Raw genomic sequence first — 19,149 nt, 5'->3', positions numbered from 1 at the left:
TGGCCAAGAATAATATCCTTAGTATGCTGAATGTGCAACTGCTGAAGAAGTGGGCTGTACATGTGAACAAAGCTTAGCAGGAAAACTGTAGATGGTACATGCATGATGCAGAACAGATATAATAGCAGACTATCCGGTTGTCTTTTATCTACAACTCTAAATCCCACATACCATTAATTTCAGAAAAGGACTTCAAATGTAAGCAAATTGCTCTGACCCAGATTTTCAACTGGTAAAGGAACTTGAATTCACATGCGACACAATATGGGCCCTCTTGCAGAACATGGTATTTAAATGTGGCTTGCTTAGAGAAGCTTCCAACAACAATCAGCCTTCAACATGTGTCCCAGAAGACAGCAGAGACTTCATTCAACATCTTAGTGATCCTAAGTGGCAGTCTTTGAGAGGGGAAAGTATATCATTACTTTGCAAATTAAACCTGCAGCAGTTGAATTATACTGTAGTTTTACAGAGGTGTTTTATATACCACAGCCACATTGTAAACTAGATTTTGTTTGCTTGGAGTTATACTAGTAATTTGTAGTCTGTCTCTGACAGACATGTATGTGTCTCCCTCTAACCATCACATGCCCTAAGCAATTATGCAGAGTTAACAAAACCTAGCTAGAGAAGGCAACTGCTCTTATCTGTCTTGCCCCATGCCAAGTCTTTGCCTTCCACTCTCTGCTGGGAAATAGTAGAAATTCCAGGCATTCTTTGGAAGGGAGAGGGTTAAGTTTAAAGAGAAGGGTATCTTGTCTTTCACCACTGCTGGGGTGGAAAGATTTTAACTGTGCTTGCTCCCCAGAGGTGCTTGGCTATGGGTGTGATGATATGGCCTTGGCACGTCCTTGCGGGACAGATTGGATATTGAGGATCTGTACTGCCAAGGTTCTTTCTGGTCATATGGACAGATTCTGGCTCTGTAATTCTCAGGACATCAGAAAAAAGCAGTTACATGAGACTATGAGATTTCATAGTTGGTGTTATGTAAATTGGTCTATAGCAAAGTTTTTCTATAAAAGCGCTGTTTGGCTGAAGGATTGCAGAGCCCTAAGGTTGTCACTGGGTGCTGTACAAGCCCAGTCTCTTCCCTGAAGAAAGTCATAGTCTAAATGGACAAGGCAGAAGGCGAGAAAGGAAGCAGAGACACGAAGAAAAGTATTATTCAGCCAAGATGGTGTGACAGATGGAGGGAACTAGGAGGAGAACCTAAATTTCTTCAAGTTTACTTTGCTACCAAAACTGACTACTGTTATTATAGCACTCTTCTTTGCATCCTTACTCTTCCAACTAAATTAACTTTCCTTGCCTCAAGGACTGACACAGTCCCCATGAAGTCTTCTGGTATATTTTAGCTATTCTGGAAAACTGGAACAGCAAGCATGCAAACAAGTTACTGCACACTGACTGATCATATACTCTCTGTATGTGAGGCTTTAGCTCATGGCAGTGAAAGGTAACCAGATAAAACAGCATTATGCCCAGGAGAAAGCCAGCCACACAAGTAGAAGTTGCTTCTGGATTTACACAGCTATGTGTCAGTCTGGAGATGCCTACCTTGGGTTTTGGTCTCTGGGTTCCTGGTGCTGTGCACAGATGGGTGTAAGGCTAGACGTCCTAATACCACATCAGTCTGCCCTAGCTCCATGTTGGATGCATCTTACCTGGACTGTGTCTGAGCTGTAGCCAGCTCTGCCATGAAGTCAGAATTGTGTAAGTTGTTCTTGACTGCGTAACTTAAGAAGAGCAACATCTGAGTCTGACCTCTGGCCACCTACTCTCAGAACACAGAATGGGCCCTGTTTTTATGAGTCTCCTTGGGACAAAGTGGGAGTAAGAGGAAAGAAATGCAACTTCTTACAGCCCTGTACTCTGCCCTGGCTCCATAGGATGGTTTTATCAGAACGCTCTTGTGGTTGCCCACTCTAATCTTGCTTGTGTTTCAAACTCCTGCCTTACTAAGAGTTTGAGGGATTGCATTTCTGTAGTGCTTGCAGTCAGAAAGCTACAAGATGGAAATAAATATTCCTGCTCCAGAAGATGGTAAACAGAACCAGTTACTTCAACAGTTACTTACTCTTTGTGCGTTGCCTTGGTGGATTTAAAGACTTACATGTATGAAATGATGCAATAGCAAATTCCTTACAAAAAATAAAATGCCTGTAATCAGATAATAGTTGCTTTGGTGCTAGTGGTAACATGGCATTGAATATCTCTTGGTTTGGCTTCCACAGTTCAGGGGTGAGGGGAACTGGAATGGTGTTTACTGAGCCAATAAACTTCTCACTAAACATAATTCATGGGCTCTAGCTGGCTAATAACCAGGACCTCAATGCTCTAACAGTTGGCCCCATACATTTTAAAACAAAGCTTTATTTGAAGTGAAAACTTTAAGAAAAATAAACTTCAGGATTTAGTGGCCTCTAATATTGTCTGCCTCCACAGGCCACGAGAGATCTCATAACTAGAGAGTGCATTTTTAAATGTCTATTGCAGGCTCCTTGACCAATGCCAGAAGACTTGCCTGCTCCAGAGGTTTCCTCAGCATCATTTTTTTGTTTGCTGTTTTTAAGCTTACAGGAATCATACACTTCTTTTAAAAGAAGAACACTGTGCAGGGATTTTTTTCCTATCTGAGTGCCTCAGGCAGTCAGCATTGCTTCAGTTATAAGAAGGTGAAGAGCTGGAACAGCTGAAAAGGCTTACTCTCTTTAAATGGCATTTTAAAAAATTATTTCCATAACCTTTCTTACAGCCCTGTTTTTTCTCTGGAGAGGAGAGATCTTCATCTGAACAGGCTTATTTAAACACTTGCTAGATTATGTACCAGGATTTCCCTTCCCCTCCTCATGAATGAAGACCTGTGCTTCTGCAGGTTCACGCAAGGAGTGCTCCTCCTCGGAGCACTACAGAACTTCAGATCTGGATTGGTTTCAGATCCCCATCATTTCCCTGTTTAGAAGAGTACTCTTGCGTTCTGTGTTTGTTTAGTTTCTCATGAATGAAATTTAAATTCTTAAAGAATCCCTAGCAGTTCTCAGAGGGGTGTGGGTGAGTGGAGGTTCTGCTCTCTGGTGCAGGTGTAATTTGTACTGGGAGCAAAGCAGTTCACTTTGAAGGACTGCAAATCAGGTAATTTAGATTTCTGCTGATGGTTTTACCTTCTCTGGGAGACCTTGCCACTCTGTGCTTCAGCTTCTTTCTTGGACGGATGAAGAAACAACGCCTGCCTGCCTCCTGTCAGATGCTTTGAAGTCTGTAGATGAAAGATACCATATGAATGCAAAGTACTTGCCAGTTAATGTCAGCAAGACATTTTGCTTGTACCTTGATGGAAAAAGCTTTATTGTCAGCTTACAATGAATGGATCTGCATATGCACCAGTAGTTCTTTCGTTTTTACTTAAGTCTTTTGGAGAATTATATTGACTACCTCTCAGCAATAGAGGCAGGTTAAATAACAAGTGATAAAAGAATATCAGAGGCAATTTCTTATCATGCAGCACCCACCTTATAGAGAATACTTTATATATAATATTTTGAAATGAAAATAACGACTGTGCACCCAGCCACAAGGAGTTCCTCCTAAATACTCCCTTATTCTCTGTCTTTCAGAGATTATTTTCTAATGCAGAGTTAAGCCTAGTTCCATCAGTGCATAGGGGAATTCTATTATTATGCACTGACTTGATAAGATAACGTAATTAGTGTATTGGTCCATTGATGCAGACCTCTACTGTCCAAAACTAACATTAGGTTATTAAATCAATTCTCATATTTGTTACAGTAATAAGTTAAACAGCATTATTTAGATATCGCTTGTCTAAACTGAGATAAGTCATTCAACTGTATCTATGTTTGCTTATCCACATTCTCCTGCTTTTAAAAACTGGCACAAATTCACTAGGTAGGTGTAGGCTTTGGATTTCCTGGCTTTTATTGTTTGGTGTGGCTACATCTTCCCTGTCAGTTATTTGTGTCTTGTCCGTGTGGCACTGCCTCCCCTGCAGCAGATGGGCAGTAAGGAAATGAGGGCTCCAGTGGATAAATGCAGCAGCAGCAGCAGCAGCAGCAGCTGCCTTCAAGAAGGGTATCTGTGAAGCAGGTCACAAGTGAGATAGTGTCTGGGCAGCTAATCTGGGCAGATATCTACAAGCAATTTCTGCTGACACAGATTGGGAGACCTGGAATTGAAGGCTAAATTGGCCCAGAGCCAACGTCAACAGAGAGAAGAATTTTTAGGTAGAAAGGCAGGTCTAAGTTTACCCGGATTAGAGTTGTCTTGGGGAGCTTGGGAGCCTTCTGGCTCCAGAGAAGGAAGAAAGAGGCCTTGCCAAATGCACATTTCAAGTAGAAATGCTACCCCAAGCCCCTGGTTCCCAGACTGATACAGGTGCTTACTATTCTGCTGCAAGTGGGTTGACTTACCAAGGTAAAGTTGGTTGTGTTTCGTCGTTTTTAGCTGTAGAGGCACAGATCCTACGGGACAATGGATAATTTAGCCTGATGCTGAGGGGCCTCTGTGTCTCGTGAGATCTGTTTTGATTGACTGATTGATTTATTAATGCTGCATTTTGTATGAACCTGGGCTGCGGACCGCAATTCTGCTCTGTGCCCTGGTTTTGTAACACACTTGCATGAGAAAATCTTGTTTCTTGCATGTGTGAGGACTTCCAGGGCGAGAGCAGAGCCCTGCTTTGCTTTGCTCCCAGATTCTGCAGTGTAACCCAGAACTCTTTGAGAATGCAAAGGGCCAAGCTGTGCTGTTGTGTGCTCCTGGTGTGCTGCTGGCATGACTGTGCAGGGCCAGATGGAGAGGGAAGGCTATTTAATGGGGCCTTGTGTTATTGGAACTTGCCATCTAACATTCCTTGCTTTCCCCAGTGTGCTCTCCCCCTTCCAGGGTGGAATGCAGTAATTGCCATACCAGAAAGAAGCCATGATCTGTCTGTCTAGTCTGGCATCCTTTCTCCAAGAGAGGCAAACACCAGATGCTTGAGGGAAAGGTACAAGAACTCCTAAACCAAACAACTATGGAGTAACTTGCCCATGGAGGAAGTTAGCGGTTGGCGTATGCCCTAAGGCGAAAGTTTCTGGCCTTCACATAAGTGTTCTGTGTAGCTGGGTATTCTCTATCATATACAGCATACTTGAATTTAAACTATTCTTGCTAGCTGTTTGCCTGCTGAACTGGGGACCAAGGAACTCCACCACTGTGCACTGTATTAGAGTGGTCCCCAGTCTTAGATCTTTTGCAGGGGCAGGGATAACAAGATGTGATACTGCTCCATAGTGTGTTGCTGGTATGTTTGCCTGTGGACAATCAGTCACTCTGGGCAGCTGTCATTCACATTTCCTGCTTATTTTATTTGCTGGTTTTGACTGTCTGTTGGCTTTTCTTGGTTGCCTGTTGTAAGAGCCGCTCCTGTGTCTTGTGCTAAAGGCATAAACCGTGTTTGCCTGTGTGCTTTTTCTGTGGGACTGCATTTTGCATACCTCTGTCCTCCACTCTTAGTCCCTTCTATCTCTACCTGTACAGAAGTCTGTGCTGTACACGGCTTCATGCTGTATCGCATGTCTTCCCTGTGGTTTAGGCCTGATGAATATATGAGATGTTCCTGGTCTTTCAGTAGCTCTTCCCTGTTCCTTCTGCACACAAGAGCAGGCGGGCTGGCTCCACTGGTGCTCAATCAGGGCCACCAGTAAGGGACCACTGAACATCTTATTGCGAGGCAAGATAACAACTACTATGTAGTTCCCTCCCTCCTGGTGTTCTCTGTTGGCTAAATCTTTCATCACAAGTTGCACATATGAACAGCATGTCCTGCTGCATAGGAACACTGCTGGTAACTGATGTGAAATAGCCTCCAGCGACTGAAAGCAAGAGGGGGAGAGGCCTGGCTATAAATGAGAAAGACCTCAAGTGATTGTCTCATTCTCTGGTGCTGATGTAGAAGTCAGTATTATGCAGGACCTGTGTTCACCTCAGGGACGAGGAAGGGGAGAGTGCTCTTTTTTAAATTACGTATTGCTAATTCTTTCCCAACCAGCCAGCCTGGGATTTCCTTACATTCTGAGGCAATGCTTTCATCTGTCTCCTGTTTGACAGTCTTGACTTGCTTGTGAAGTTGGTTTTCCTTCTTGTGGAAGACTTCATTGGAGACAGTGTTGTTTACTTAATGTCAATAAGAAAAATTCTGTAGTCTTTTTTCCCTTCCTCTCTTACTCAGAAAGGGGTGGCATGGAGAGTAGCATGTATCTGTGTGTGCGTGTGTGGGGGTGTGTGTGTGTGTAGATCTTTTATGTTCTGTTTAGGAACCACAGCTACCAGACCCCTCTCACTTCAAGCAGTTGTCAGTCTCCTTTGTTCTAGCTGGCCTTTGGTGGTCTGTGGTTCTGATTTGCCACAGCTTCTCCCAGCAATCACAGATAAACTGAAGCAGAGAGGAGAGGTTAAGTCTCTTTTCCTAAACAGCAGCTAGAAACATCTCATTAGCTGCCATTTCTCCTCTGTGAAATGATTTTTGCTGAGCCCTTTTGATGAAAAAACGTTGTGTACATGCAGCTAGCTGAGTTATGGTGTTGTATGACCCTGGATGAAGCTGTAAGAGGTCTGTACTGCATAGGTAAGCTGGAAACATAACTAGTCACTTACAAACAGCTCTGCAATCTCACATCTAAACCTTGAGATCTATTCTCTCTCTTAGGTGGTCAGATCAGTAGCTCATGGAAACGGTGGAGGCCAAATCTAGATCCAGGTCTGTAAGCAGACTGTTCCACAGATGTGGCTGGGATCTAGTGTCTGTCTTTCCTGTGTGTGAAATAATGCCATGAATGTTTCTTAGGAGCTGTTGGCTTTTCCCATTTTCTATGATATCAATGTCCTTCTTCTTTCTGATTCTTAAACAATACATATGTTCTGGTAGATTGAAACAAAAGGCAAATGCAGAGCCAGAGGCAGATTTTTTAATGCAGCTTGAGATCTGTAGGCATGGATAATTATAAAAAAAATGAATTTATAATTTTATTTATCTTATTTTTAAGGGGGGGGTGGGGGGTGGAAAATGAATGTTCTTTAGCATAGAAGTGGGGAGACTTCATATGCCACATTCGACTCCAGCCCGGCATGTAACTTCATCCTTTGTTCAACCCACTAATCCCTGCATGGGCATTCTTAGAATTAAAATGCTCTTAATTCAATAAAAGATAAACCAAATTAAAGTTCCTTTGACTACTGAATGAATGTGTCTGTACAGAGATATAAAGTGGTTTAGCTAAATTACTTTAAATTCACAACTTTAGTTAATCTGAATTAAGTTTCCCAAGTCCTGCGTGTAAAGACCTCTTTATTTAGAAAGAGCTGCTGTTGTGGAAGGAGCAGTGGACTCAGCCCTGTCCTGAGGCATTCTGGCATGCAGCTAGCTTTTTCAGAGAGAGTTTCTGGCCATTAGCAAATTGTCTACCACATCCTTTTCTTCTCCTCTCAGAACGCCTCTGCGCCACGTCCTAATATTGAGGTTTCTGAGCCATTAGTCTGAGTAACTTGCTCTGTTTTTATTTGCTCTGCAGCTGAGGAAACAATATTTCAGCAACTTGCATCATTTCAGAACAGGGGATGTTAAACCCATCCAAAAATCAGCCATGAACATACCTTTCATTTGAAAGGCCCGTCCAGTGATGTTTACTGCCCAGGCCAGGTACAGAGCAGGAAGCAGAATGTGGGATCTGCAAAGGTTTCTGCAGTAAAACTTGGCTTGTATGCATATAGATGGCAAAACCAAACCATCTTTTAGGGCTGGAACTTGAGCTCAGAGATTCACTCCTGGAAATATGTGCTTTGCTGCTTGGAAATGATCTTGTGATCATGTTATACTTTTCTGATGAAAGTAGAAACTGGTCAAATATACCCATTTAGGACAAACATGGCTTAATGAAACTTGCTGCCTGCCAGATGCAGGGAGTGCTGGATCATGTGAATTTTGACTCTAGTTTCACCCAGTTCAGTTCATTGTTTCCCAGCTCTTGCCTTAGTGGGAAATTGTTGGTAGGACCATTGCATTGTGTCATGGGCTGCTGGTTTTGCTACAAGATCAGCTGGGGGAATCAGCTGGCTTCCTCCAAAATTTTGCAATTGGAATTTCCAGTAGGTTGATCATGGAAATTATGAATATTAGGTAGGAGATAACAGAGCAAAAATTAGCTTATTTCATTCCAACTTTGAGTTTGGAGCACACAGGGGAGGTGTTTTTCTGTGGGTCAGCTGATGAATTAGTGCTCCTTCCACCTGGCAGAGTCATGCCTGACATGCTGAAGTCTCTGGAAGCCCTGAAAGCATCATGCACTGTGCGTGTGTATTATAAATAAACTTTGAAAAACATAATTTAAAATCACCTCTGGCAAAGCACATGCTTAACTGAAACTCGCCTGGTGAAAGTTGACTCAGGGGTGTAGGAAGGAGATGAGGAAAGAGCAAGTGGGAGGAAATAAATGGAACCTGCTGTCAGAAAAAAGCCACTTGTTTGTAATTTTCAGGCTGTCCAAGCCCTTGGCATGTCAGCTTTGGGAGATCCCTAGTGCCTTTCTGGATATTCGCCCTTGGCATGCATGTTTGTGTGTGAACTGAGAATTCAAGTATTAACAAAGCTGCATGAACAGGTTTAGTTAAGCTACTAGAAAAGGATCAGATGTCTTGGAATGAAGGTTGATCCTCCACTTCTACATATCCAAAAAGCTCCTACTGACAGTCTCCAATCAATCAGACAGAATAATTTCAACAAGTCCTCTTAATGAATTTTCATGTGTTCAGCCCACGACTTAGATTGCTGCATGCCTTTATTTCAGATAGACAATACTGATCAGCACAGAACCAGAGGCTGTTCGGGGAGATGAAACTCTCTTAGGGTAAATTCCCCTGACAGTGTCAGTGTAGGTATATAATCTGCACTGCTGCTGTCTCAAAGCAGGGCTGGCCTGCTTGCTTGTTTTTCAGAGCTATATGAAGACATGATGCGTTTTGAGAAGGAAAAGGAAGTCTTCTACAGCAAGGCCTCTTTAGATTGGCCACTAAGGAGTTAAACGCATTGCCTAGTTCTAACAAAGACTGTTCCAAGGAAGGCATGGACTGGAATAAGGTTTTGCTGCACACACATGCTGATGTGCTTTCAGCAAAGATTGCAGGCTTATCAGTAAAGATAAACATGCAAAGGCTTCCAAAACTGTGTGTCCCTGCCACTTGTTTGGGATCGTTTTCCAGAGACCAAGAGAAAACACAAGATCTTCTCCAAGATAGATGCTACTTCCAGGACGGCTGCCAGCAGACTTTGTAAACACAGAGACTATGTATTGCTGTGTGGTTTGGTACAGGTACAGGAGATATTAGTTTACCTAATTCAGAATAGTACTTGAGACCTTGCAGGATCTCTCCACTCAATCATCAGTCTTCTGCAGTGTGTCCAAATGCTGGACAATGCTGGGTTTTGTTGCCCTCACTTAGTTACTTGCCACAGCTAATTTCTGCCTGTGGCTTTCTGCTGCCAGGCAATCTCCAGGCTTTACTACCCATTTGTCTGCCATTTCCCACAAATATTTTGAGTATTATTTTATTTTAAGGCTGGTGATGAGAGGAGGAGAATGGAGTAATTTTTCTTTAAATGAATGGAGTAAAATGTACCAGATCAGCTACAGAATTTCTGGGCACAGAAAAGACCTTCTGAGTTGCCTGCAAAAACAGTCACAATGGTAACATTAGGTATAATTATGGTGTAGCCTTGAAAATAATACATTTTTCTTTATTTCCCTCTCTTCCTCCCTTTATTTCCCTCCCTTCCTGTTTCTGTCATCAAAAACAGCAAAGCAGGAGATGCAGAAATCAAGCACCTGGCTTCTTGAGGTCAAATTCCAAAAGCCTGCAATGAAAAATGCAGAAATCATTCCAGATGGGTGAGGACTGGCACTTTCTTTCTGTCCAGGAAAGTCTGTGCCATTCTGAAATCTCAGCCTGGGTCCCTCTGTTTTGCCACCGAGCCTGATTGACACCTACATGTGTGTGGCCCCTTTTACACAGGGGGCCACAGGGGTGGACTTAAGTTTGAAAATCCGGACATTTTTGGACTGTGACACCAGTTGGTATGGTGTTTCAATCTGTATTCTAGTTTTCTTTTAATTAGATATTATTTTATATGGGAGTGAGGCAACAAGAATCAGCGAGGAGAAGAGTTTATAAAAGCAATTGCAAAGTTTCTCTCAGTGGAATGAGTTTTTGAATGTGAAAAGGGAGACTTGTACCATTTCAGAAATTCTCTTAAACTTGCAGAGTGATAGATAAAGCTAGTTCTGAGAATGTGAAAATGTGGGCTCCATGTGCTAAAGCTATTTGAAAAGAGGTGTGAGTGAAGGGGCTGAGGTTGGTGTGAACGTCAGACTTCCTGCCTTCTGCGCTTTCTGTGTCGCAGCTGTAGCACGTTCATAGTGTGGCACTTCTTTCAAAAGGGACTCTGAACTAACCCAGCCTTTCAGGAAAAGGCTAGCTGCAGCCAGAAATTCAGGCCCACTGCAGGATGACAAGAGGAAGAGCTTTGTTACTAGCTTGTGTTTGATCTTAGCTGCTTTTTTTTTTCTGCTCTCAGTAGCATGCTAATGATACCTGTGGGAGGTGAAAAATGGGTGAATTCCTGCTAGGGTGCGGACAAGTTCGCAGTTTAGTTCTTGTCCTCTTCTTCCCCTCTGGTAAAAATTTTGGGGGCTGTCCCAGATACATAAAAAGGACCTTTTTCATAGAATAATTTCTGTCTTACATCTGCTGAGGACTCTGAATCAGAAAGGCAGTAAGTGGTTGACTCAGTTTGTTTTGTCTCCTCTCCCCCTTTCTTTATTTAAAATTATGAGTATTTATGGGAAATGACTGGCTTGAAAGCCTAGGACAAGTCTGAGCTGCCCATAAGCCGTTCCTTTGCTACAGATCAGTTTTGCCTCATTTATTTTTAAGTTTAAAGCTGAAATGCCAAGTGCATCCTGAATTCTGTTTCAAATGCCAGAGTTGCCAGTTTCACATTGCTTACATGTGATTCTCTACATGTCACCCCACTCTTGCTATCAGAGAATCCAGCTGGGTGGGTAAGCTGCTCTCTGGGTCAGAAGCACAGGGCGATGTTGAAACAGAAGGGTGCCAAACGTCAAGGCAAATATGCCCCAGTTTCTGCTGCTGCCCAGGGAGAGGGTCTGCAGGTCTGTGATAAGGAATGGAAAGAGACCAAAAGGGATGGGTGGGCCCCCAAAGGCTGTGATCTGGATGCCAAAATATCTTGCTCCAGCCTTGCAAGGAGCAGCAAGCACGTGCTTCAGAGGGAGGGCTAGCTGTGGTTCGTGGTTTAGGGAGTTGACACAAATAGGCTCAGGACCCTTTTCTGTGGTCCTGCAAAGCAGTATCCTGTCTGGGCAACCAGGGCCTGTCCTCCTTTGTGTAAACCCTTCTGTCTCAGCAGGTTTGAGGCAGTGCTCAGCAGTAGCAGTCAAGGCTGTCCGTCAGAAAGGCTCCTAGATAAAGAAGTAGGGTTTAGCATCCTACATAGCTTATGTTATGTTAAGACTTAGATGAGGATGGACATATCTGTAATTAAACACTTGGGTTTGGTTTCTGTTTTTAAACACCTGTTTTATGTAAATACTGTGGCAAGCAACCTGTGACAATGATTCTGTGCCCAAGAACCTCATGGGCTTGGCTATTTTTTTCCTTCTTTCAGTAAATGAACCGTGTAACTTTTTTGTGGACAAAAAATACAGACCAGCATGTTGACCTTCATTGCTGATCAAACTTAAGTTGCACCAAGATATAACTGATAGCAGGTCTTACCTGGATTTACTTTCTCACAGCGCACGTAGCTGGTCACATGGAGAAGTGAAGTACTTCAATATATATAGCACAAATGCCTGGATGGAATAAGAGGAAACAAAGTGTGTCAAGAGGGGAGAAAGCACTGCAAATCTTTCAAATTCAATAAGAAAACATTTCCATAGGTCAGATATTTCATTCTGCATGACAGGCTGATGCTGAACCTGATAAAAGTCACCCAGATGGAGAGAGATTGCTAGCTAATACGAAACCACCAGCATGCCTATTGACCTGTACTGTGCTCCTGGTACCTGGCAAAGCACTGGTTACGCTAATCCCCCGGTCTGCTTCCCTTCCAATTGAGAGTTCTTCTACAGGGATGGCCAGAGGGAATCTTAGTGATACTACAAAGAAGCCTGTTTGCTTAAGACAGCATATGTACATCTTTTAACAATCTGGTTGTGTACCTCCTTTGTGGGAGGATCCCTGACCTTATACAGAGAGGGACAAGTGCTAATTAACTTAATTCTGGGAACAGGAGGTGGTATGACCTTTTCCAAAGTGATTCGTTTGGGCTACAGTTTACAGAGAGGTATTTGCTAGGACTGGTGCCTGGGTTTGCTATAAAAACATTATTCATAGTAAGGGGTAAAATTCCCTGGTGTGGCTAGGGGAAGACATTCCCCTCCCATCCCTCTGGTTTGGGTTCATGGTTCCTTGCCTAAAAATTGTTGGCACTGTGGCCACATTTATTTTATTATCAAAACACAGTTATGTTTTCTGTCTCATCTTTTAGCACTGAACACAGCAAGCAGATCCAAGTTAATTAGACCATTGTTTTGGCCACAACTCATATGTTGTGAACATTCCATCTTTCATTGGCACCCCAGGAGATTAATTTCTGGGGCTTCTTTTTCCTAGCTGTCAAGATGCTGTCTGTCCTGAGCATCTTCCAGATTCCTCCCTCTTTTGCCAATGAAGTGGTAAGGATTCTTAACGCCATCTCTTTGCTGTATTCCCTCTGTGCAGCTCAGGGACACAATTACAACCACCTCGAGTGTGCCTATGCCATTTGAGTTTTGTTCTTGCTGCCAGCACTAAGCAGTCAGCCCCAGTTGCCCCAGTGTAGACAAAACCAGAGGCAGCTCCAGCACTGCCTTAGCAGCGACTGCAGAGAGCAGAGCTTATGGGGACATGCGTGAGGTGCGCAGGACGGAGGGCCGTCAGTGTGACTGTTGAGGAAATGAAGTGCAGCCCGCATGAAGGAAGCAAGTCACTGAAAATGGCCTGGCTGGCCACGTGTCAGGCTCACAAAGCATCTAGAAAGCCCTGTCCCCTGAGAGGTGGGCAGAAAGCTCGCCACGGGGTCTTACAGCTTGAGAGAGGTAAGAAGGCAGCTGATGAGACTGAATTTTCCTTAGGGGAAGAAAGACCTTTGGTCCCCGCTCCCTGTTGTCTTCTGATGTTTTGGGTTTTTCAAGAAACAATAAAGCAGCTCTTCCTCATTCCCCGGTACCACCCCCAACAACAAAACCCCACAGTTTTACTGGACCCTTAGAGAAACAAATGTAAGCACCTCCTTGGAAAACACTCCAGAGGCCTGCGGCCATCCCGCATTCCAGAGGAGGCTGCAAGCCTGCTCCCCAGCGTGCCTGCCCAGCAGGGCAGCCGGCTCCATGCTGCAATGCCGCCCGGCCCACTGCACCAACGCACCCACCCGGAGCCCGGGCAGGGGCTCGGAGCTCTCCCGAGCCTCTCCTTAGTCGTGTTCTGTGCTGCTCGTGCTCGGGAGGTGACTGCTCAGGAGAGCAGAAGCAGCATCTTTGCCATGTGGCACTTTCTGCCATATTCATTCCAAGGACAGCTCCATGTCTGAAGTGTTGCCAGACTGATCTCTGAACACTGTGAAGCAAACAGCTGCCACGTCCTCATCCTGCTTCTTGTCACGGCATCGCCAGCAGAGCAGGAAGTTTTTCGGTAATGTAACTAGGTAAGGGGTATTTGTTTAGATGAAAATGAAGGTAAAACCCCTATTTCCCAGTTGGTTTGACCCCTATTTACAAAGCTCTAGTAATGCATGTATGTAGAAGAAATATCTACATGAGTGAAAATGTGCTCTGCTAATATTAAAAGGTACACTGTGGAATTTTGCCTAAGGATAAAATGTAATTTTAATTGAAAGCTGCTGTAACTTGATAGGGAATATCCACAACAGTCTTGAGGATCTACTTTAAACTATAGTTAAACACAGAGCCAACTCCCACCACTCTGTCTCTTAGAGCTACATGTCCTCTTTGATCCATCCATGGTGCTTACGATTCCTAAGAGACGGTAGTCAGCTCATTAATATTTATATGATACCTTCCATCTGAAGACGCGTGCTTGGCAATTATTAATTAAAGCAATTCACAAACCCCTAAAATTTAGCTCCATTTCATAGCTTACAAAACAGACCCAGAAAGTTTGTGTGTCCTTGCATGAGACAGAATGCAATCGGGAATGTGGAAGCTTGCCTGCATGGACTCCTATTATGCTGTATTTCTTTTATCTTTCCTTCACCAGTAACTTTTGCAAAGGGAGCACAGGTTTCCTTTGGCAACAAGACGCACTGTGAGCCTAGGCGGTATTGAGAAGGTGAGTGAAGGGAACCTTCTCTTTCACTGTGGTTCTTCACACAGCACTTACTTGCTTTTTAGAAAGCCTCTTTAAAAATACAACCTGGAACAGCTCGTCAGCCCTGCCGAAAAGACCCTGAACAAGCCTTTACTTGAACGTGTTAAACCCTCCCCTAGCAGGCTGTATTTTAGTTCCTGTGTAAGAGCAGGCAAAAGGGATGGTGGGTTATAATCCATGCCAGACGTGGGCTCTCTTCTCTCAGTCCTTCCTGGTGCATATGGAATGAAGGAGCTTGGCTCAGTGTGAGACTGATAACGGGAGGGAGGGCTTGCCGTTCGATTAGCACCATTCACTGTAAACACCTAAGTTGCACAAGGGGCTCAAACTTTGATCTTTTTGTTGTGGAAAAGAAATCTGAGACTGTGAAATCTGCCCTCAGTCACAAACAAGGAGGTGAACATTACTCAAACCCAGCTGTGGAAATGTAAATAGAGTTAAATGTGATCAAAATGGGGGGAAAAAAAAGCACTTCTTTCCTCCCCATCCCCTGCTCCCTGGCATACATAGAGTCCTCTTTTACTAGGGGCTCCTATTCTGACTTGCCTAGCTCTGTTTGTGAGCACAAGCCCCAGTCCCACACCTGAAACGCCCAAATCCAAATGCTCCCCAGTGCTGTCTGGGATAAGGTTTAAGCCACAGGTGCAATTAAGCTTTTAAGTGGTAAGCCTATTTGGTTAGGGGCACACCTAGAGCCTGCAAGAAGCTGAGAGAAAAACGATCAGTCTTTCAAACTGACAGGCGGTTCCTGAAATATTGCTGGAAGGGTTAAGAAGAAGCTACAGCATTCGTAATTCTCCTGGTATTTATTGTAACAACCCTCTAAATAAGTTCTCTGTGGATGCATCTGGCTGCCCTAGTGAGGTGGGACTCAGATTTTAATTACAAATCTGGTAATAGATTATTGAAATGATGGTGTTGCTAAGGCCCTGGGCACACTTTTCCTAGTCCTTTCTTTTTCCCCTTACCCCCTCCTTTCCAGATTTGCCTGAGCAAACACTGGAGCAAAAGGAGAAGTTTCACAAGAGTGTAGGCTGTTAGCCTGTAGTGTCTTTGCCTATTGGCATTTGGAGCTTTGATTAGATTTTTAGAGGAAAAATGTCATGGCAGGTTGTTCAGTGAGAGGCTGGTGAATATTTTAAGATGCAAATGTTCATAAGCATTCAATGAGCGTATGAAAAATGCTGGAGGTGAGACCCGGGCGATTCCTCGACACTCTGATTTCTTTGCAGTGTGTCATAGCTTTGCTTTTATAATCATTAGGACAGCATCAGACCTTTGCTTTGCATAGCCTTGAGTTCTTAGGCAAGGATTTAAAAGTGGAGCATTAAGATGTGTTAGTGAACATGTCCTAATTAGTCTTTACCTTGGCTACCACATGCTCAGAAGCTGTGAGCCTTACCTACACTATGCCTCTAAAACACCTTCAACAATATAGCATTTTATCCTAGTCTAGACAGTCTTAAGGGTTAGGTTGTCTAGTCAACTAATCACTCCTTTTAGTGGGAAAACTGCTTTCCTTTAGGTTTGTTTCTCTGCCTGCTTTTTCCTCCTTTCTCTCTTTTCTTCCCTCTGCATACCTTCCCCGCAGCAACTCCTGTTCCATCTGCTGTAATGTAAGCATTAACTATTTAATTGCTGATTAGGAAAATCTCATCATGTGGGGTTTGGAATGATATGGGAATGGTAATAGAGGAGTGGGAGGCAGAGGAAGGAGATGTGCAAGTTCCCAGTTCTCTATCACAGGCTGAACTGGAGAGCATTAGTCATTCTTGATGCTATGAGGGTGTTTAACATCTCTCCAATCTAATGGGTAGAATAGTTGAATGGGATTTGGATGTAACTGAGTCCTAGTCATCTTTTGCTGCTGAACTTGCTATTTGACCTTGAGGGAGCTAGACCTGGCCTTTCATCCCTTAAGTTGATAGAAGGCAAGTACTGCAGCTAAGTGCTTTGAGATTCTTGAATGCAGAAAAACATATTCATGCAAAGGACTAGTTGCTTTTCCTGTATAATAAAATACTGTAGGCTTTTGGAATTCTTCTTTATGTTTCTGCACTAAGTTACACAGAGTGAGATGAGCAGCTGGAGGAGATCTGCAGTTCTCCAAGCAGTGAAAGCCCTTTTAGCTCCATGTTCCCTAGCAGCCATATGGGGGCTTTTACCCAACCGCCTTATTTCCTTGTGTGATGCGAATTCAGCTGGTGGCCCCCTTCTCTTCCCCTGGCATCAGCTATTCTAAGCATTCTCGCATTATCAGCATTTCAGCTCCTCTTTGCACTTGCAGCACCTAGTTGCCACAGTCATATACAGCCTGTAGTATGATACTTGTAAATATGGAAGACTTCTAGGGCACTGTGGACGATATGGGGAGAGAAGGTGTGCAGATGGACTCTGCAACCCACATAGTCTCTGCCCCAAGAACTTTTCATGGCTACTCGTTATTGGCAGTTTCTCAGTTGGTTTTGCAGTACCCTGACAGCAGAGCTGGAGTGGGAATTGGAGCTTTTCCTTTCTGTCACAAAAGAGAAAGGCCTGAAATATTTTGATAATTGCAGAACTAATGAAATTGCCATTGTAAAAGACAAGAAAATGGTTTTCTTAGCAATTAGGAGGGGAAAGCATTTTAGTCAGACTGAAACTATCTTCTCATTTATATGGGGAGTTTATTGTTAGCAGATGCTTAATTTCCATCAGCAATTAATAGTTGGAAGGCTTACAAATTATTTATGTACATATTTAAAAAACCCTTGTATTTTACTTCAGAGAGTAAGCACTATCTGACCCACTTACTAAAGTAAGTGGGGTCTCCTCAAAGGCCCCACAAAGACCATGACTGGCATTCTTGGTACTTCCAAAGAACAGATGGGGCTATGTGTAGGGGAGCACAGGGGAGAGGGAAAGTGTGTGGGCAGGGAACAGAAATAAAAGATAACCTTTGAGGAAAGGGACAAAAAGTGACAGTATACCTGTGCTGTCTGCCTTCATCACAAACAACTCCCGCCTCACAAAATAACCCAGTTCCATTAGAAAACATCCTTGCGGATCACATGGCAGCTGGCAAAGGCTGCTGCTAGCCCTTCTACCAAAGACAGCTTAGACTCCTGAAACAAAGCAAACTGGGTTGAAATTCTAGGCATTAAAATACTAAAGCAGCTGCCTCCCTGACATCCTGGGTTGGACTCTGATTTCAGTTTCGCTTCTGCTACATCTTAGGTAATGTCATTGGTACGGTGTAACTGAAATGAGAACTTGGGTCTGCTAATCTTTGACATTGGGTCACCCATTGGTAATCCATTTGTTATCTCTGTTACATTTGTGCGAGCACACCCACCCCACTCCCTTTAGACTGCAGTAATTTATTTGGCCTATTTTATGTCTGATGGTCACTTGAAACTGTACCTCTTGCCTGTCAGCAGCTGTAGTTGTTCTGCTAAGTGACTATCTGAAGTGAGACTTCCTTGTGCAAATGTGTATTTTAGACACTGCCACCAGAAATCCAGTGGTTCCTCTCTCTCCCTACCCCTCCTGTCCCCTTCAGCTGTTTAGATATCAGGACACATGGCTTAAATGGACGTATGCTTGGAGTTCGCAAAAATGGCTTGGATGACAGGAGAAATAGGATCACACAATGAGAGTTCAGAACCCAGCCACCAATTGGTACAGCAGGAGTCTGCAACTCCCTTGTGCTCTTCGTTGTCTCGGTATAACATCTAGCACTGTGTGTTTCTCACATCCCCCTCTGAACATGGTAATGCAATTGAAATGAGCAGGCGGAGGAATGTCACCACCTCCCTTTGAGCGGCTGGGCTGTCAGCCTCTGCTCCCTGTGGTACCCCCAAGGGCTGTGGGTATTGGGGTGGAGAATGGCCTGCACACCTTATTGTGCCTTCCTGCTTACGCTGGAGAATCTCCGGCTTATCCTGCCAGTGCAGTGACTGCTTGTGGAGGAGGGGGAGAGGTTGTGTTGCAACCTCTGAGAAAATTAGTTGTCTCTATTTTATCTTTTGCAGCTGCAGCACTTTTTTTCCCCCTCATCACACACAATCTCTCCCCCCCCCCCCCCCAACGTGAGTGGTATGTCTGAACCATATCCTTCAAAACCAGTTTTCTAAGCAGATTAGATGGGGAGCAGAGACAGCTATGCAATCGGGCAAAAATGTGCACTGAAGCCTTCATTTTGTGCGGTGGCCGGAGCAGTAAGTGTCTACCACCTGGCTGGGGTGTTTTTTCTTCATTCTCTCCCTTTCCTGTTATTCTGCAGCGCTGTGGTCTGTTGCTGTTGTAGACTGAAACAAAATGCTCATTCTAGTGCTTAATTATATCAGAAATAGGGAGAGGAAGGAAGTTGTGTTCCTAATACTCATTAACGTGAAATATAAAGCATGCTCCCTGGCTGGCATGCTTCACCATGCAAAGTGACATTTGCTCCCTGTGAGTGTATTGAAGGGTAATCTCGGGATTACCCTTAGGTCCTCTAACACCAATCCTCCCCAGCCGGTCTGGAAAACCAGTGTAGAAGTTTGCTGCTCCTCTGAATTCACTGTACCCTCCTGGACTGCCCCTGCATGTGAATTTGGTCTCTTGCTGCTCCGTATCTTTCAGTGCTCCCCATCAGCCTTGTTGCATGCTAGGAATCTGACAATA

General features: G+C 43.9%; 1 protein-coding gene and 1 long non-coding RNA gene across 4 annotated transcripts in view; one reads left to right on the top strand and one right to left on the bottom strand.

The window, feature by feature from the left end:
* Nucleotides 1–19,149, bottom strand: part of LOC134170220 (uncharacterized) — a 218,793-nt gene that overhangs the window by 61,922 nt on the left and 137,722 nt on the right. For all 3 annotated transcript variants that reach the window (XR_009967159.1, XR_009967162.1, XR_009967160.1), the window contains exons 4-5: nucleotides 11,851–11,927; nucleotides 3,165–3,259 (exon numbers count right to left, since the gene is read on the bottom strand). This is a non-coding gene — a long non-coding RNA (uncharacterized LOC134170220). The remainder of the gene's footprint in view (nucleotides 1–3,164; nucleotides 3,260–11,850; nucleotides 11,928–19,149) is intronic.
* HIC2 (HIC ZBTB transcriptional repressor 2) overlaps nucleotides 9,817–19,149 on the top strand; it is a 52,717-nt gene continuing 43,384 nt past the window's right edge. The window contains exon 1 of the mRNA XM_062631436.1: nucleotides 9,817–15,366. The gene's annotated coding sequence lies outside the window, so the exon portion shown is untranslated. The remainder of the gene's footprint in view (nucleotides 15,367–19,149) is intronic.

Source organism: Pezoporus occidentalis, unplaced genomic scaffold, assembly GCF_034315485.1.
Source record: "Pezoporus occidentalis ecotype Australia unplaced genomic scaffold, CSIRO_AGI_Poc_V1 ctg37, whole genome shotgun sequence".
NCBI classification, from domain to species: Eukaryota; Metazoa; Chordata; class Aves; order Psittaciformes; family Psittacidae; genus Pezoporus; species Pezoporus occidentalis.
This window is presented reverse-complemented; position numbering and strand designations above follow the sequence as displayed.